This window comes from Ambystoma mexicanum, chromosome 3p, assembly GCF_040938575.1.
Source record: "Ambystoma mexicanum isolate Mex_15411 chromosome 3p, UKY_AmexF1_1, whole genome shotgun sequence".
NCBI classification, from domain to species: Eukaryota; Metazoa; Chordata; class Amphibia; order Caudata; family Ambystomatidae; genus Ambystoma; species Ambystoma mexicanum.
Window position 1 is genome coordinate 830,845,897 of NC_090925.1, and position 17,663 is coordinate 830,863,559.

A 17,663-nucleotide genomic window follows, 5' to 3' on the forward strand; every position below is an offset into this window, starting at 1 on the left:
CAAGGGTATACTTCCTTTAATGTCCTTACCAGTAAAGAAAAAGGCAGGAGACCAAGTGGTAGCCTATTAATTTGGATTGATCCGTCTATACTTGAAAAAACAACAGCGATAGCGTGAGTGCTGATCTAATATATATAATAGGCAGGCAAAAGGTGAGGAGATGGCTACTATAATGCTTAATGAAAGACTCATCAATACCTGGATTATGAAACATGATAAAATTCCCATCACAATTGTTGCAGATGATCTGAACCTACAGTTTAAACCTCTTAATTTAACCAACGGGTTGTCAGAGGAGGAGGACATTACATGGGCCATCCCTGATCTAGTTGCGTCACATCGTAATAGGCAGTATAAGGCTGTCTTGGATGTTGCATGATTGTGGCTTAGTAAACATATTACGGCATGTAATGGCAGATTAAAGGGTGATGTCCTAGCTAAACCAGCCTGTGCTGCAAGTCATATTGACTACATCTTGTTTGACCTCCAAGCATGGTATATTGTTAAGGATTTTAAGGTTCTTCCCAAGTGTGAAAGCGATCATTGCCCTTTGGTAACAACTTTAAAAAACGAGGTCCGATCGCAATTTGTATCTGAGAATAATCTGTCTTGCATGGAAATTACTGTAGAGGCCCATGCAAGACATTCCCTGAAAGGGGTACATTTAGATCTTGACATCATACTACCAAAACTATATCGGGAGCTGCTAGAACCCCTGAAGTATGTTTTGATGGAATATGGCACCAGTGCACTCTGATATCGTGGGATGTTTTCATGTGATTAGTGATAAGATGAGAGCTCTTGTTACTAAACCTGCCAAGGTGGTTAGGGAATTAACCACAAAGAAAAACTTTGTCCGATGATGAATATTATATTTATAACGCGCCGCAGCTCGCAAGCATCAGGGTGCGACAAAAAGACGAAGACTGAAGAAATCACGGGACTACATAAATAAAACCAGCTGATAACCTGTGCCAAAAATGTGAACAGTGTAGGAAGAGTGGAATTGTGTCGAGCCAGGCTTACATATAAAAACATCTTATTCGATAAGAAAAGGGGACACCATGAATGAATGAATTTGGGAGAACATTCTTGAAGCCATCACTTCTACAGATCTGGTCAAATTCTGGAGACTAACGGCGACACCCAATCAAAATGCAGATAGGACCATCCAGGGGAATGTTTCTGAAGCTATATAGTACACATATTTCAGTGAACTCTGTAATGAGACTTTAGCAGTCCCAAAACTTAAGAAAGCCGTTGGACCTGACAAGATCCCTGGTGATCTGTTTAAATCTGAATTGAACATTTGGGCGCCTTTTTTGCTGCAGCATTTTAATGCAATAACAGGATCTAATATGGCACCTGTGTTCTGGTTCTCGCGGAAATGTTCCTCTGGTATGAAAAGGGAGGATGCAAATCTCCTACCAATCGACCAATCTCACTCCTTGACTCCTCCGGAATTGTTTTTGTTGCAGTTGTCCGTAGTGAGTTGATTATTTGGATCGAAAACTCTACATTGATCAACCATAGACAGGCAGGTTTTAGAGAAGGTGTAAGCACCATCGACTAGTGCCTTAGGTTATCTCTTCCAATCAAGAAATATGTTACACTAAGAAACATTTTTGTGCTTTTTGTTCCTATTCATACTGTGTTCGACACAGTTCCTCACACAATACCTTGCAAAGTCTTGTTGGATCTTGGTATTCCTCACACTTTATTATCAGCAATATTATTACTTTATAGGAAAAATGAGACTGTAGTGAGGTGGGGTTTGGGAAGGGAAACCATCCACCCATTGAAATTCTAAAAGGAGTGCGACAAGGTTGTGTGCTGGCTTCAATCTCGTTTTTTACTTTATATTAATGGATTGTTAGGTAAAACAGAGGCTGCCCTGACAGATGCCCCTTCTATTACAGGCGAAAGATACCATGTGCTTTTGTTAGCTGTTGATGCAATCCTTATACATCCTTATACTCTTAACATCAATCAGGCAGAAGAAGCAGCCTAACCTGTTTAAGGAATTTTGTATTGAATGGGGGCTGCCCATTAAGGTTTGTAAGTAAGATCAAATTCTTGGTGTTTACGAGGAAAAGAAAAAACACAACATGCAACCTAATGTTGGGTATTGATCCAGTTGAATAAATTAGCTAGTTTGTTTATTCAGGTGTAATATTTTCTGATACATGCAAATTGGATCAGCAGCTGATTAGAGCTGTGGCCTCACTCTCAAGATACTGTGGAGCCATCACAAAATGTTTATATGAGTTTGATGATGGAGCCATCAGCCCAACGTTAGAGGCATAGAAAATCCAGGCAGACCATCCTTTATGGGGCTGAAATCTGGGGCTACATTAATTGTAACAATTTGAGTGCAACTGAAAATGATCGCCTTAAGAAAAATCTTGGGCTTCCGAAAAGGAAGTCTACGATTTTGATACACGAGGAAACAGGCCTATCTTACTTGATTCAAATTGTGGCCCTTAGACTTCTACTTTACTGGATTAGATTGTGGAGTTCACCAACACTTTCCAAAAACACAGTTGGGGACGTCCTTGGGCTGTCGGGTGGGCCCTCATTACCACGGTGCCTGCAGATCAAAAACATTGTATACGACATTGGACACGTTGACCTAATGCAACACCCTGACGCCATCTCTGGCAAGGTTAAAGAAACTTTTAAGGTGGATTATGGGCTTAAATGTTTGCAGGACCTCCATGTTGTAATATCAGGATCAAATACAGTGAGGTTATTTTGGGAGAATAAATTGACCCGAGGATATGAATCATATCTATCTGAATCACTATCTGAATCCCTCTCCTGCATGAAGGCAGCTTGCGAATCTGCCGCTCGCCTGCCGCTTGCCCACCACAGAAGCTCATTACTGAACACATGGCCTGTGAAATGAATGGCCCGTGTATTTCTTACAAGGCATGCCCTCCATGGGCTGAATGCTAACTGACCGTCAACTGCAACTAGATATCGCTGAATTTTGAATATATTGATTTCTGTGTGCGAGCTTTTCTATCTGCATATTTGGCCTGATACATTGAATATATACTTAACAAGGAGAGAGCCCTCTCCAAAATGGCCACCATTCCCACCAGCACCGTAGTGCTTTCGAAATACAGCATGATGCTGTTTTGATTGGCTGCCTGGCCTTTTAAGCTGTCCAATCAGGGAGCTGGCAGGCGAACTCCGGCCCCCACACTCAAGGCCCATGTCCGTGCCTGTCAGAGCACTGATCAGCGCCCTCAACGCTGCCCTTTCATCATGCAAATCTGCCCCAATCCTATATATCACCGAGAGATCAGCGGCACAAGTAAGTCGGTTTGCTACACCATTACCCACTTCTGTCAAGGTCTAGTACCTGCAGCTAATATCTCCCCCTGGAGCCTGTGTTCAATCCCTCCTGTCTAACTACTTAGCCAAACATACAACGCTACTATTATTCTGGGCCAGCCTACCGCATGACTGTGACGCACATCTCAAATTCCTTCCTGCCTCACTCCGGCCACTGAAATTCGGCCATACGCCTATCTGATACAAACACTCTGCTGCCCTTCCTATAAACAGACAGCAACTATGGCATAATGGATAATACCTGCGAATGTGCCTCAGCGATAGAAACATTCTCCAGGCTCACTGCACCCTAATCGCTAACCCAGCCTTCTTACTCTGCCTGAGTCGCTATGACTTACTCGAAGCTGTGTTAACTGCGTGCGTCTACTCTCTACGCACTCACCCAAACATTGCTACTTGCATGCCCATTGTCCTGCGTCCTCGCTAAATCACGTCTTCACCTGTTTATTTTTACCTCTGTTGTGTCTGATGCAAATCACGCTAATCGCACCTATCGCTTGTCATTCAAATTTAGATGTCTCCTCATACTATTCCTGCCGACTGTACATCTAAATTAATGTAAACTTAGATGCATTTTTAGATTAGCCCTGTTCACTGACTGCATTTCGATTTTGTTGCATTTTTTTTAGATTAGCCCTGTCCACTGACTGCATTTCAATTTTGTTGTATTCCTATGCTAGTCCTGCCTTCGATGCACATTATGACTAACAACATTTTACACACAAAGCCACATAGGCTAGCAACCACCTTAGGCTTCATACCAAGAGCCTACTTACATAGATCTGCATTACTTACCCATTACACTGCTTAGCTAGGCCATAGCTTCACGAAATATGGCACCTAGGAGCTCCCCTCCTCACTTGCACCACATATCTAATCCAAGGCCCAATCCGAGTTAACCGGAAACTTACACCCAATTTAGCCACCGCGCACACTATTACCCTCAAAATTGCCACTAACCTACCTGACGGAGATACTATCCCCCCCTACATGCTTCCTGTCACAGAATCACTTAAAGACAGCACCCATTGACACAATTCTTAATTCAAAGCCTGAGCCCTTCAGACCTAGTGTTTACAGTATGGGCACCTCACCACCGAGCACAGACTCTATCTTTCCTACTCTTTATCTACCACCTACTACTTTCGAGAGCACTCACACAGTACCTAATACCCTAAAGCTGAACTTGCGCCCTCCAAGGCCAATGACATATCATGCACCACCCATGGCCAACTGCGCAATGGCCTCAGCCTACCTTGCCCACTCCTCTCACATAACCTTAGACTACTATCGTGAATAGCTACAGCCTGCCTATCACCACAAAGAACCACTTCCTCTCTAAAATTGAGACAAAATCACTGCAACTCTAGTGCTACACACTTAACCTCTATGAAAACTGGCCAACCACTACTCCTGCCTAGTCTGCAGGCCCATCTAGCGCCCGCTAGCACCCCAATCCGGAACCAGATAGTTTCCATTACTAACTCCTGGAATGCCACCACTACATGTGCTACTACCACACCCAAGAATCCCCCTCATCCACACATCCCAAAGTCTATGCTAATCAACAAATTCATAACGCCCCCCCCAAGAGACAATGAATACAGAAACCCACCACATCAAAGGTGCTCTAATCTATGCCAGATCACTCGTAGTGCACGCTGTAGACATCGCCGTCCTAATTATCTCAAACAACTTGGACTTCTTAGCCATTACAGAAACTTGGCTATACACACAGCTGGCCCCTCACTATTCCTAGCGATCCCTGAGAATTATTCTATCTTCAGAACCAATAGACTAGGCGCCAAAGGAGGAGTAGTAGCAATCATTGCTAAAAAACAACTCTTGATAAGGGAAATCCCTAACCAACCACTCCCAACATCGGGAATTGCAAACCATCAAACTGGCAATCACACACACCAGCACTGTGACTATCCACCTCATATACAGACCGCCTGGTGCAATTGGCTCCTTCGAAGAAGATGTGATCCAACTTCTTGCGACAAACACTAAGCCTTCCTCCCAAATAATCCTACCAGGGGACCTTAACCTCGGTCTATATGACCCGAAGGACGACCAAGCTGCTTCACTCGCTGACACCATGGTAGCATTAGGCTTTACACATCGCATCTCCAACCCCACACATATCAAAGGCTGCACGCTTGATTGGTTGGCAGATCACAACTGTAACATTAATATCTTGTCCAACACTCCATGCGCTTGGTCAGACCACCACCTCATCCTATTCACAATATTCAAAAACAAAGCTACTGACATTCCACCTACTACCGCCCCCGCTGCCTTATCCAGAAACTCTTGCAATATACCACCAGAGAAATTACTACCTCTATTGCTTCCTATCTTAGAACACCAGAATCGTTCTAATAACAATCCATCTACCATGGTGGCGTTATACAATCAGACATGCCTAGTGGCCATAGACAAAGTAGCACCTCTAAGGCTACGCAAACCCAAACCCTATGTGCACATCAATTCTTGGCATACCCCCAACCTCAAGACCCTACGAAGTACCAAAAGATCTGTTGAGACTAACTGGAAAAAATTCCCCACTGAACTGAACAAAGGAACTTTCACTTGCGCATCCAACAACTACAAAAAGGCTATCCTACTAACCAAAAGCTCCAACTATAACGACAGAATTACCAAAGCCAATTCTGGCACTAAAGAACGATTTACTATACTATGCGAGCTTGAGTCACCAGTGTCCCCACCAGACTCCTGTACCAAAGACCAAAGACACCACCTGGTGCACAGATATCCAAAAAGTGTTACTAGACAAAATTGCCTTGCTTCAGTCAAAAAATGGAACTAAAAAAGGTAAACCTCACTCTGCATCAACCCATGCAGATCCCTATTTATTCTACCCAGAACCCTATCACCCGCTTCAATTTCTCCCCTGTCTCATCAGAGGATGTTTGGGAAATCATTACCAGAGTTAAGCCTTCTTGCTGTTAAGGAGACCTTTGCCCTGCATCCTTTATCCAAGAATGCGTATCTGAATTCACCCCTTTCATGACAACCCTACTCAACGCCTCCTTTGAAACTAATACAGTCCCTACCAACTTAAAAGACGTCTGGGCCCCACCACTTCTTAAGAAGCCTACCCTAGACCCCAACATACCCACAACCTACCGCCCTATAACAATGATGCCCTTCCTTCTCAAAATACTTGACTGTGCAGCCTATTTTCAAATTCGAAATCACCTTGAGACTTGCAACCTCCTAGGTCTCTGTCAATCAGGATTCAGACCAGCACATGGCACCGAGACAGCCTTACCTGACCTCAAAATACAAATGGATGAGATAAGACAATAGTAAACTAGCACTCCTCCTCTTGCTGGACCTCTCGGCTGCCTTCGATTTAGTGAACCACAACATTTTATGTAACCACCTTGCCTTGGCTCCCCAATTCTCTACTAATGCCATTCACTGGATACAGTCCTTCCTCTCCAATAGAACTATGAGAGTCTTTTCAGCAATAACAGTAGCGCTGCCAGCCCCTGTCACTTGTCGCGTGCCGCAAGGATCTTGCGTATCACCAACCCCCAACCCTCCACAATATTTCTACGAAACCACTATTTGACCTTCTTGATGATTTGGGTGTCACCTACACTAACTATGTAGATGACACCCAAATACTCATACCTACAACAGTTAATCATGTCCAAGACACCAAATCCCTAAACCAAATTTACCAAATGATTCAGGCACGGAGGGCCCAACATGGCCTCTGCCTCAACGTTGATAAGACCAAACTACTCATCATAGGATCCCAACACCAACTAAACAAACTTGGCGACTCTTTTCACTCTTTCACAATTGACAGCATCTCTATCAAAGTCTCCAAGGAAGTTAAAACCTTGGGAGTCTACCTTGACTCTGCCCTCTCATTAAATCGACAAGTCAACGCTACAGCCTCAGCTAAACTTATCAATGCCTGCAGACCCATCCTGTCCTCATCAAATACAAAGGGGTTACCTGCACTGTAATCTCTGTTCCTTCAGGTAAATGAACAGAGAGAATAATGGGGTGGACCAGTAGATGGACGATGACAAGACTTTGTAACTCAATACATTATATTCCAATTTTATTAAATCCATACAAAAATATATGTTATGTGCATTATAATAATAATACATACCACTATCACAATCAAATATTCTCCATCATTCATTCACACACACACTCACATATCAGCAATGGCTTTCCATCTTTTGTGTAACCAGAGCTTCATATTACACATTTTTTTGACAAGTACTGGAGTGAGCCACATCATCTCTGCATTTTATATTCGGAGATGTAGAAGATGTGATGGAATAAATCCCTCACTGGTACCTAGGAATAGCCTGTTCAGTCAGGTCAGTTCAACAATAAGAAGCCATACATATATCACATAGTAGGGAGAATGTTACGTGCCGGTCGGTTTCACTGCAATTTGTTGTAGTGGGAGCATGTATAAACAGAAAAGGGAAATAAGTAAGAAAAAGAAATAGAATCAAAACGGAAACATCATTGAAAGAGGAAGTATATATTTCCCAGATAAATTCATCTGATTACCTGCCCCGAGGGGGACACAGAGGGTGCATATCTGTTTGGTTGGTTGGAGATTTTAATTGCGTAAGAGACCATGTACTTGATAGAACCTACTGCCTTGAACAACCCACTGTCCCAACTTAATCTGGTGGACGTGTGGAGAGTACTGCATCCCCACACTACGGGCTACTCCTCCCCCCCCACAAACTGCACATCAGGTTAGATTACTTTTTTGTCGGTGCTGAGTAACTGGCTAAATTTGTTAGCGCAGAATACATGGGACGCACAGTTTCGGATCATTCCCCCTTGGTGATACCATGGGAACTTAGGGGTCCTCTGCCCCCTATCCCGATGTGGCATATGCCGACTGAGGCCCAGGGAGATGCTCCCTTTAGGGACACCCTGCAGGGTACCATAGTTAATTTCTTTACAGAAAACATCGCTAGTGTAAGCAGCTGGAGTATTGTCTGGGAAGCCATGAAGGTGGTTGTAAGGGGTGAAATTATAGCAGGGACGGAGAATTCACAAACAGCTGAAAGGGGAACTAGAGGCCTTGGAGAATACAATAAAAACATTGGAGACTGTGCACCTGGGACTACGGTAAACTGAGAGGGAACTCGCTCTGATGCAATCCCAATGTCAACAGGCTTGGGAGAAGCTGTCTAAATTTGATTATGCCGCTAGGACAGCACGTTCCCACATGGAGGGAGATAAATCTGGGAAGACTCTGACTTGGCTCTGTAGACGCGAACGACCTAGGCCCCTGACAATGTTTTTGAGAGATGACTATGGTGAGCTATGGCGCTCCCAGGCAGCGATTAACAATGCCTTCATGACCATTTATGCACAATTGTACACACATGATGTCCAAGTGCCCCCAGATAGGATACCTGGGGCCCTTTGATGATCCGCCTCCTGAAACTCACTGCAGATCAGAGCGCCTCCCTGGATCAACCTCTCATGGTGGCAAAAATGTGTGAAGCAATTGCCTGCCTCTCCACTAGCAAAACGACTGGAAGCAACGGCTTCCTGTTAGAACTTTATAAGTTTACGGCTCTGACTTTGCCCCGACCCTATTGAAAGTCTTTAAGGAGGCATATGAAAATGGCATACTCCCACCTAGCATGAGGGAAACGTAAGTAATACCCATTCTTAAGCAAGGGAAACCGGCGAACGATGTGAATCTTACCGCCCCATGGCTATGTTAACTTGTGATGTGAAAATGCTCATGACGATACTGGCTTCCCAGTTGCGCAGGATTAGTAGCTCCCTAATCATGTATACCAAACTGAGGTTGCACCAGGCCGGAACACCACCCTGAATCTCCGCCGCTAACAGTATGTCATAGACCAGACTAATCCCCAGAACAAATGCCTTAAAATTGCATCCCTGGACGCTGTCAAGACCTTTTGATTCAGTCTATTCGGAGTGGATGATTGCAGCTTTGAGAGGCTTTGGGTTTGAGGATGTCTTCGTTCGTTGGGATTATTGCTCTACTCTTTCCCAACAGCCAGAGTGAGGTCTTGTAGACGGGTATCAGCCTTGTGGAACATACAAAGGGGTACTCGCCAGGGATGCTCTCTTTCCCCAATGTTGTACATACTTGCCCTTGAACCTGTGGCTGTGTACTTGCAACAAGAGTATCTTGAAGCTGGCATCTGGATAGGCGACACTACATGCCTTATATCACTATATGCCGACGGAGTACTGCTTTATCTGTGTGAACCTCAACATAACTTGCCGGTTGTTTTAGATGTCTTAGATGAGTTTGCTGCGTTGTCGGGGATCCTCTTTAATAATAATAAGTCCTGCCTTTTCCCTTTAGCCAGGCTGCACCGGCTTGACGAGGGGATTCTCCCTGACCTGTGCTTGCCATGGGAACAGTATTTTTTTTCGATATTTGGGTATTCACATCACACATATGCCCAAGGAAACACACACGCTCAACGCGTTCAGAGCAGTAGATGGTGTCAGGAACTGTATGATTTTTTTTGTCCAAATGACCACTCTCCCTTATGGGTAGGGTTGCTTTTGTTAAAATGATCATTCGCCCCAAGCTGCTGTTTTTCTTCACCAATGTCCACTATTACATTGAGGCTGCTTTCTTTCGCTCCCTGGGCGCTTTGCTGAGAGACTTCCTGTGGGGCGTGAGGCGACATAAATTGACACTGAAGGTGTTGTGCTTGCCCTATAGAGATGGTGGGGTGCAGTTGCCGAAACTTGAGGTGTACTACTTGGCAGTTTAACTCAGCTTTGTTGCAAAATTGCTCGCTGATGACTCTGCGACTGAATCTGAACTCTTACTGCCATCGGTGAGACCTGCCTGGCTTAAGGAGGTCCTTTGGATTCCGGAGAGCTGCTCCACTCCCTACCCCATGCTCGTGAATCTGGGTAACCCGGGTTTGGGCCAGAGTGCTGATGTTACTAGGGGTCCGTCACCCCTATTCACCTAATGCCCTGATCATCGTGCGTGAATGACCAGATGTGGGTGAGCTAAGTGTTGTACTGTCCTGGGAGGCCGTGGGTATATCCACCTGGGGAGACATGTATGTTGAAGGGAAATTCAGAGACCTGGATAGCCTGCTCCGATTAGAAGGTCTTCCTAAGGGTCTGTTTTTGAGGTATATGCGGGTGGCAAGGATTGCTAGGCGTCTATGGTAGTCATGGCCTGTGGAGCCAGAAGTAAGCTCCCTCCTAGCCCTCTTATACAGCTTTGAAGATGGCTGGAGACCCGTCTCTAGACTTTATGACTCTGCTACAGGGAACTAGTACTAGAAACACTGCACTGAAGTTGCGCTGGGAGGCAGACGTTGAGTCTGACATATCTGATACATAGTGGGATAGGGCCATTATTTTTACCAAAGATGTTTCATAAAATGCCATATTCCCCCTGCTTCAGTTAAATGTGTTGCACCAAACCTATATATAAGACCCCTAGCAGGGTGGCTAAATTTAACCTGAACACTGCATCGGCTTGCCCGTGGTGCGATCAGGAATTCGCTGACTTAATTCATATGTTCTGGAAATGTGCAACGGTGCAGGGGTTCTGGGGTCAGATTGAACAGGCTTGTACCGCAGCTGGAGTCACTAGGTACCACTGGAGCCCACTTGAATGATTGTTGGGTGTGTATCCTAAGCCTAGTAAATACAAACATGCCGTCAAGTTTACAGACCTGGCGTGCGTTCTGGCCAAAAGGAGCCTTGCCATGGCGTGTAAACTTAAAAAGGGGCCGCAATACGCACTGTGGCTTCATGACTTTCGTCTTTGGTGTGAGGCTGAAACTAAGGCGTGGTGGCTTGGAACATTGTGGCTCCACGATAACTCCACAGCTGCCTTTAAAGGCTGGAAGCAATTCAACTTAACAATGTTCTATCCCTCGGATGATAAGCCACCCTGTACGCGCCACTTGTTTGAGGTACTGTGCTTGATATGTATGTAACCGGGCACTTGAGTTCTACTTCCCAATCATGATCGGAGGATCGGTTCTCCTGCGCTCTACCTCCCTTGAGATTCCCCCATACTACAGAGATTGTCTGCCAATGTACCATACATTCAAGCCTCAGTTATCCGTTTATTTTTTTTCTTTGTTTGAATAGGTTTTGTTTATGTGGAATAAGTCGCATTTGAATCCTGATGTAATGTGACTATTGAAATGCCAATAAACAGATTACAAAATAAAATTGGGAGGGTGGACAGATTCCTTTTGGAAAGATTCACAGACGACTGCTGAGCACCGTAGCTTGTGTTGTTAGGTCGGGACACTTTACAGTCCAGGGAAAGATAGGCCTTTACCATTTATGTTAATGAATACAATCTGTGAAATTAACCAGCATGGTCAGCCTCCTTCTTCTACTCACCACAGAGGTTAACGGTTCTATTTTAAATTCAAAGGTGGTCTCCAAACTTTATGCTGTAGAAGTCACCACAGAGTCATACAAACACAGGCAGCTTGTCTGTAAAAGGAAAAATATACATGCCTAACAATAATTTCTAATATACCAAATGATCATTTATCTGTGCTGCAGTTACAGAGTGCAAGCCTTCATTTAGTAGCATTAAAGGGATTTCTATCCCAAGCAATGACAATGTATCTGGTAATTGTCTTGTTGTTCAGAAAACAAAAAGCACATTTCATATGCAACATTGTAGTTCTAAAACAGTGTCATTTCCCCAGCCAATGTGCAAAACCGGCACCGGTTCTCAGTTGGGTTTCTCTTTGTGTTTTACCATGAGTGAACTCCATAACTTGCATTTGGCCAAAGTCATACATGGGTTGCACTTGATCAGTTTTTCTTGTGCTCTACACCATTTGTATGGAATTGTCCATTATAGAAATGTTTGTCGGCCTTTCAAAGGTTTACCATTGCTCAATGCAGTTGGAAAAAATACATCACACATGAAGAAAGTGAGCCACCATTTCAGCACTTTAGTTGAACATTTGTCAATTCAATATTCCCCGGCAGCGTACACAGGGAAACTACTACCTGGAAACAGGTAGTGCAGGGCTTGGCAACCTAACACATCTGCTGTGGAGAAAGTTAAAACAGGGAACCAGGCCTCAGGACGGGAAGCTGAGTGAGGGTATGACGCTGGAGAGAGGGTTAACAAGCCAAGCAATAAAACCAGAAGGGGAGCTGGAGAACCTGGACTTCCTAAGGTCTTACCAGATGAGATGCCCGTGACAGGAGGGAAACATTAACATTGTTATCTGCTTGAAAAGGACCCTGGATGGGAGTGGAATACCTATTGCCGACATTGTATGGGAGAGGCCTAAACGTAATGCTGAAAAGACCTAGTTCTGGGAGTGAATGCTGAGAAATCCAAGGTCTGGGGAAAGACCTAAAGTATGTGGTGGAACACCCAAAGTCCGGTAGAAACCTAAAGTAGATGCAAAGACGTCCAAGGTCTGGGAGACACCTACAAGTGAATACTACAAGGTTGAGTTAAATCCAGAGAAATTAAACCTGGGAACCCTGAAACCTGATAGAGTTCTTGTAAGGCATCAAAAAGCAGGAAGACCGAGGAAGAGTCCAGATGTGACTAGTAAACCCTGGAAGGACCCTCCCAGGAGAACCTTTCTATTTTGTTGTGCTAGATAAGGGCTGGACATTTCAGAGCAGAATTTGTGAACCTTCTGTTGGTCATTGCTCAAAACATTTGTGTTATAGCTTAGAACCAGAAGGCCGAGGACTTGTTAAGATTAAGGTTTGAAACTTTCTGTGGGCAATTGATTTTAAATTACTTTCTAGATTAGGGTGTCACTAGCGGTACATGGACTCTTAAACCTCCTTCTGTTCCGGCAGCTAATCAATGGAAGTAATCGTACTGAACAACCGCCTTAAGTTAAGGTGAGTCGATCTTCCCCGCATGAAACTGCTCTGATTTCTGTGGATCAAGCGCGTTCCCAGGAACACCGGGTAGAAGTCCTGCCTCCTATCCCCAGACTGGAAAGGCAACCAGCAGCCTGGAACTCAGCGAGCAATGGAGCACAGGACCATGCCAGGCTTCGGTCACTGTCATCCCCCCATGACCCTGCGCACAAGGATGTACCGTCCCCTCAAGGGGTCTCTACTTCATACCTCCTCTCGCTCCTCTCCACAGGACTGCCTACCAGTGGCCACCAAGCCTGTGGTACCAAGTGGAGGGGGGAGAGGCGTCACATCAGGGGGCCAACACAAGCTGATCTCCACTCCACGAAGAGCCTCCTCTGCCAATGCCTCACCCCGCACTGCATCCGACAGCACGACAGGTAACCCAGGCCCCACTGCCCTCGATCGCCACCTCCTGACAACCACTAGAGCACATAAGATAGGGCAGCAGCTCTATGCCCACACCTGTCTGCGGGTCACAATCAGACCGTCTAAGTTCCACAGGCTGTCGTCGGTGTCCTCCATCATTACAGGCATTACCTTTGCCCTCCACGTTTATGCCCACCATCTTGCTGCCTTGCAACCCCAGTCAAATGGGTCTTCACTTTCTCAGATTCCACTGCCTCATCGGGGTCAAGGGTCCCGATTTTAGCAAAGTCACAAAAGGGCAATGCCCCATCCAGCCACACAGGAGACCTTTAGGAGTGCGTCCGCTGCATGCAGCCACTGACCCCACCCTCCAAGTTGGCCATTATTAAGAGGAGGTGATGACATAGGGATTATTTCAGTACATGATAGGACTTCTCTGTCTTTCCGGTCATTGGATAGGATTACATTTGGATCCTTTCAGATTTTCATTTACGGGTCCTGCAATGGTTGTAAAGCTTGCAATGGAACAATGATAGCACCCAACTATGCCAAGGAAGGCTTTTGATTCCTTCTTCGTCTTGGCAGTTGTGATGTTCTGGTTACTTTCAACTTTTGCTTTGCAGTTGAACTGTCCCCTTTCTGTTTTGAAACCTTAGGTACATGCCAGAGAGAAAAGGCAGATGGTATTTTGCTGGATTGTCCTTACGTATTGCCAATAGGTACATGCCAGAGAGAAAAGGCAGATGGTATTTTGCTGGATTGTCCATACGTATTGCCAAAGTGAGGGTTTGGGCAACTAGATATAGATGTCTCATGTGGCCGGGCCCATTTCCTTTTATCACAATGTCACCTAGGTAGTCCACTGAGAATGCTTGGTGAAGTTGAAGTATGGTATACGTTACTCTTGCAAGGTTGCAGGGCCCGGTACTGTCGAAAAGGACAGTTTACTGAAAAAAGGCGCATACGTGTGATAAAGGTGTTTTCTCTTGTTCTTCTTGGATCAAGGAGATTTACCAGTTACCTTTTGTTAAGTCGAGAATGGAAATGTACCTTGCTAGACCAATCCTATTAATTGTCTAATTGTTTCTTAATATGGGGTAAGCATCAAAACGAGAGATTTTGCTTATCTCCCTGAAATCTGCACAAGCCAGAAAGACGGCAAACCCCAAAGGGTTCCTAAGAAGGGAAGCACCCTTGACCTTTTCGGCAAGACCCCGTTACTTTCAAGAATCCTTCAAGGCAGAAAGCATAAGGACAGGAAACCAGACTGAAAAATCCTGCATTGTGCGTCAGAGATACTGAGGGCCCTCCTGCATAACTGACCAAGGCGGGGAGGAGCAGAAGGCGATGTGGTATCGTCCTTGGCTCCAAGAACAAAGAAGCGGCAAAGAGATCAACACAGCCAGTGAATTGGGGAGACCGATGCAAGTCCTGTCTGTTTTGAAGTTAAGGTTGCAAGCTGCAACATTGTATAACGAGCGCTGGAACTAACTTGTTTAATGCGTGTGATGAAAGATGTGAGTAAAGCTAAACTGCTGATCATTGTTTGAACTTGAGAAGGAAAGATTCAATACCATTGACAGAGTAGTTCAGCACTGTGAGTGTGCTCAATCGAGTCTCTGTGAGGTATCCCGCCAAGAGAAGCAAAAGTATAAGATTGATGAGAACAATTGTGTGAAGTGGATCAAAATGATCCTGTAACGGTTTAAGCTAAAACCCATTTCCCATTTGAAAGTCTTCGATTCTGATATCAAGAGAATCTGAGCCCGAACGAGGGGGATCCATGGTCCGAGCCTGAACGAGGGAGACCAATTGTGAACATTGTGGAAAAAGGGGTCTGAGCCCAAACAAGGGGGAACTGTGGTCTGAGCCCGTACGAGGGAGACCAGTTGTGAACTTGTGAATGTGAAAACCCTGCCAAAGGAAAGGAACTTTTGTGTTTTGTTAGTTACATCAGGCCCTCTGCAATAAGAGACTATCATTGGGAGAGAGACTTTGGCAGAAGGCCTTGATGCTTATGTGTTGAACTGTTACCCCGTAGCCAAAAAGCCAGAGTGTGTTTGAAGCCTGCACGTGCCGCCTTGCCCCGTGTTGAAAACATGGGGAAGGGAAGCCAACTAGTCAACTGTCCTGACATATTCATTCTTGAACACTTTTCTTTTGCATACATTGTTATCCCACACCATTTGTATTTAGAAGTAAGGATTGGCAATAGGTTTTTTAGCATAGGCCCTTTTATTTTGACAGACTCCACTAGGTCTGCGTTCTTATTATTTGATGGTCGGAGTTTGCTCCCATCCTTAGATTTAGGTTTAGATAGGCGTTCACCCAACCCATTTGAAGTTCAATAAACACCCTTGAACTGTGATCACTTTTGCCTGTCTTCAGGGTTTCATAGCAAGCCTTCCTTACAGTGCCCTACTACACCTTACAGCAGCTCACATTTCCTTTCCAACAACCCAAGAGGGCATACATGCAATGAATAGATGCTTCTTTTTTTCAAACTGTTTTTTTAATTAGTTTTTTCAATTGCACAACATTCAACAGTTCAGCCACTGGAGAGTAAAACTTAAAGAAAAAGAGTGCTTAACAACGTCCCACCTCGGGACCGAAACCCACCCCACCCCACTCCCTCCCTCCCGAACACCCACCAGGTTGTATATACATGCAGCATGGCACCTTTGAGTGCCCTAACCACATCAGAAGACACTTGGCCTAGAGTACCCTAATACAATAATAAGCTAAACACCAACAGACCCACAGTACGACGCAGACTCTGAACAGGCTGCAGATGAATAGACGCTTATATGATGTTGCCCAATTTCAAAACATAATTGGTGCCTCCCCTCCCCCCCATGTGACAGAGCAAGTATATAGGTACAGGAAGCAACAGCATACATGAAATGTGCAAATGACATATGACACTGACATGACCATCACACATTGCTGTGCAAGGTTTCCTTTTTACACATGACTTGATGGTACTGTGCAACAGTACCTTCCCTGCATAAATGGCCACACACAGGGGACAGAGGACATGCCACCCAGATAAGCACAACACAGTTGTGTCCCACTCCAAAGGGGTGGTGTGTTCATTGCTCTCCGACCCCCATGTGAACGAGCAAGTGTACAGGAACAGGAAGCAGCATACATTAAATGGGCAAATGAAATATGACACTGACATGACCATCACACATTGCTGTGCAAGGCTTCCTGTTTACACATGACTTGATGGTATATATAAATGGCCACACACAGGGGACAGAGGACATGCCTCCCAGATAATCACAACACAGTTGTGGTGTCCCACTCCAAAGGGGGAAGAGAGGAGGGGTGTTTATAGAAGGTCAAAAGCAGCCATGCACAGACACAAAAGTACAACACGTCATCTCACACATCTCACACCCATGCTCCATGGACCCAGACATGCATACAAAAAACCCTTTATGTGGCTTATCATACAAATAAAATGCATGCACTGAGTAATGTCTCACCCACATTCTTACAGGTGATGTAGGCTATTCACTCTTACCATGGCTACAGACACCATACCGAAACCCCAGAGGCCCGCGGAGAGGCACTGTAATGTGACACATATCTGAACACACTGCATTATAAAATAGTCTTTCGGGCTACTCAAAGCCAGGTTCTGCTGCCTACTGAAGACTGGTGGAGCTCTGATGTATGTCCCCAACAAGGCTGTCCACATCATCATAGCATGTTGCATGCTCCACAATCTGGTCCTACGGTGTACTGTGTCAATGCCCCAGATTGTCATTATTCTACAAGACAGTGATGACAACGATGATGAAGAAGAAGCCCCAGGGATGGTCAGGAAAGGCAGATCACAAGACAGCATTTGCTTTACTTATTTTTTTGAGTGTATGTGTGGGTGGCCAGTGATCAAAATGGGACAGTACAGTGAATGAATTTTGCAGTTTCAGGCAATGGGAACACATAATTCAAACCTGTAACAGCTATACATGCAACATAATGCGATCCATGAT